The 3131-nt window shown below is 41.7% G+C and overlaps 1 protein-coding gene across 1 annotated transcript in view; it reads left to right on the top strand.

Annotated features, from left to right (window-relative positions):
• The window catches only part of OVCH1 (ovochymase 1), a 107395-nt gene that overhangs the window by 18624 nt on the left and 85640 nt on the right, over window positions 1-3131 (top strand).

Genomic DNA, 3131 nt, shown 5'->3' with positions numbered 1-3131 from the left:
GCCTACAAATGGGCTTTGGGTCTCCACCCCGCACTCCCCCTCTCATTCACAATGACATGATTTTTTGTTCTGATGATGCCTGATACCTCATCCCTTCGACACCTCGTGATCACACAGGCTGGTGTGCTTCTTCCACGTGGGCTTTGTTGCTTCTGAGCTACATGGCCGCTTGTTTACCTTCAAACCTTTAAGACCCCAGATGCTATATCTTTTGATAACGGGGCACCAATAGCTTTCTTCGCCACATTTGCTTATGCACCCATCTGTCCTCAGTGATCGCATCAGAGAGGTGAGCACACAATGATATGATTTTTTTGTTCTTTGATGCCTGATAACTGATCCCTGCGGCACCTCATGATCACACAGGCTGGTGTGCTTCTTCCATGTGATAACTCTTTATAGGAGTAGAAAGCCCCATCTTTCTCCCATTGAATAACTAGTGATTTCAACTGCTGACCTTTGGGTTAGTAGCACTACATTTAATGACTATTGTTGGGAGCCATCCCAACCATGCTGTCTAGCAAAGCTACAGCCTGGTAGAAGAAGCTTCTGCAGAGCAGAGCTTCCCAGTGAGGGTTTCCAACATCCCTCAAATATTACTGTTGTTAAATCCATTCTTGAGCATTTTGTGCATTGTCATGTTTACCGGACCTGGAGCGGATGCGAGGGCAGTCTTGAGAAGTACGAATGAAACCAGATCTAAAACTTGCTTCAATATGACAGGGTTTTCCTTAACTGAGGCATTGGAGAGGCTTACACAGCGAGACATCTTTGGGAATTCTTAGAAGGCTATGTGGGAATTGAGTGAGGAAAAGACCCCAAAGTTGAGGTCAGAGAAGAAAATAAAGCCCACCAAAAAACCCTGGATTCCATTCAGATTAGGTAGTGAGGCATTCTTGGCCTCCCCGATATAGAGGACCTTATAGACTGCCTCCCCCAACTGACGCCCCTTTACCTTGGACAGGGGCTTACATAGAAGGAGAGAGAATGGTTAACATTAATAAAAAAACATGTAAAAGGGGAAACATTAAGTCTTAGGCAAAGAATCAGATGGTTTGGCTCCCCATGGTGCCTCAGGAGTATAAAAAATAAAAGAGACATAGGTAGACAATGGAATAGTTACCATGGGAGAGTTTGTAAAGGAAAATATTTAACTCTGAGAAGCATTTAACTCTGCTTGTAGATATTAGGCTTGGAAGTAGCACACGAGGTAGTTTCATTGTGGTAAGTTAGTCAACGAGAAAAGGAACCTTGTGAGCAAAAAATAGGCGAGTAGGATATGAGTCTAACCAAATTTTCTGAACACCCAATCAAGAATAGCATGTGATGTATAAGACAAGCAGTCCAGAAAGAAAGAACCAGGAAGAGGACAGAAAGTGATAGAAAAAAGTACAGACCTTATAATGGTCTTTTATCAGGTTTTAGTGGAAACAATAAGGGTGACTTTGGAGTTAATCATAAGGCATTGTTTATATGTAGTGGTCTGCAAAACTTTATGGTATAAATAAAGCTGTTTGGAAGAACTCGGCAGAGATTGCTTCCACCAGAACATCTCTCTTTTCTGTCTCGTCTGTGTTCGCCGACTCCACACTTCCTTCAGGTATCCAGTTCAACCCTCCCTCCCGGAGCTGGACTCCGCCAAGTGGTGCCCCCTGAACAGGGACCTGAAGGTCATCTTTTCTCGTTTTCGGTGTGGATAGGACTTCACCTAGGGGACTGCAGACCCCCTGGCGCAAGGCAACCAGGTAAGTAGCGCTGAACAGATAAAGAACATGAGAAGTATGGGTCACAGTGTGTCTAAGGAGAGACGACTGTTGTTTGTAGAAATTCTAAAGCAATTTGTTAACGGAAAAAGGAAAAAACATGTCGACTCATCAGATAACAGGGTTTTAAAATTTTGTACAGCGATGCAGTCCATGGTTTCCTGAAGAAGGTACCATTAGTTTAGATACATGGACTCAAGTAGTGGAAGAATTAAAAGAATACTATAATGAACATGGGCCTGAAGAAATCCCTGTAGAAACATTCTCCTTATGGAGCTTAGTGAGATTCCTTAGACACATTACAAGAGGTTACTCAGCTTTCCAAGAAACTTTCTTTGCAAGATGAGAAAACGCCTCCAGAGGCGGAACAAGCGGAGAGGAAACAGATTGATACTGTTGACACTGACTCAGGGGAAAGTGATGATAAACTCTAGCCTGAAGGTGAAGCTCACTTAGAAGAAGCAGCTGCCCGATATCATGACAATGATTGGGATTTCCCCTTAGTTCACTCAAAATGTCATTGTAAAAAGCTGCATTATGGCTCGATGAATAATTTGGCAATTAAATCTAAAATTAAGAAGTCTAAAGGCCAGCCTCCCCTCGCCCCCCTGCCTCCTTTGAGTTTTGGCTTCCAAAGAGCCCTACCTTTTGTCAGAAATATGTAAGTGTAGCCTTGCAGTCATTAGGGATCAGTATTTAGAAGCTTATGTTATCCGTTATATGGATGATATTCTTTTAGCCCATCAAAACCGTGGTATATTGCAAGGAATTTTACAAAATACTTTAATGGCTGTAACTCAACAGGGACTAAAAATATCCCCAGAAAAAATAATTACTCAACCTATACAATTAAGGCAGGATTCATTAAAAACCTTAAATGATTTTCAAAAATTATTAGGGGACGTCATTGGATTCGTCCTTTTTTAAAGCTAACCACTAATGATTTGATACCTTTATTTGCCATCTTACAAGGGGACCCTACCCCTAAGTCACCTAGGGCATTGACTCATGAAGGAAAATTGGTCATGGAAAAGGTGCAAAAAGCAACAATGAATAAACAATTAACAAGATTAAACTATTTAAAACCTTGGTCCTTGATTTTGCTACCTACTGTCCATTCCCCTATGGGATGTTTGTGGCAGAATGGACCCGTGGAATGGTTATATTTAGCTTCCAATTCTCCTAAAATGGTTACTACTGATACTTCCTTGATAGAATTGCTTGTCATAAAGGGAAGATAAAGGAGTAGAGAGTTGTTTGGTATAGAAGTCCCCAATATTATATCACCTTACAGTGCTCATCAGCTTGGAAACATTTTGCAATCTGATCCAGATTGGCAGGTTGCCCTTGCAGGATATACAGGAATCA

Source organism: Echinops telfairi, unplaced genomic scaffold (assembly GCF_000313985.2).
Source record: "Echinops telfairi isolate 266 unplaced genomic scaffold, ASM31398v2 ScPeMD7_21;HRSCAF=78, whole genome shotgun sequence".
NCBI lineage: Eukaryota > Metazoa > Chordata > Mammalia > Afrosoricida > Tenrecidae > Echinops > Echinops telfairi.
This window is presented reverse-complemented; position numbering and strand designations above follow the sequence as displayed.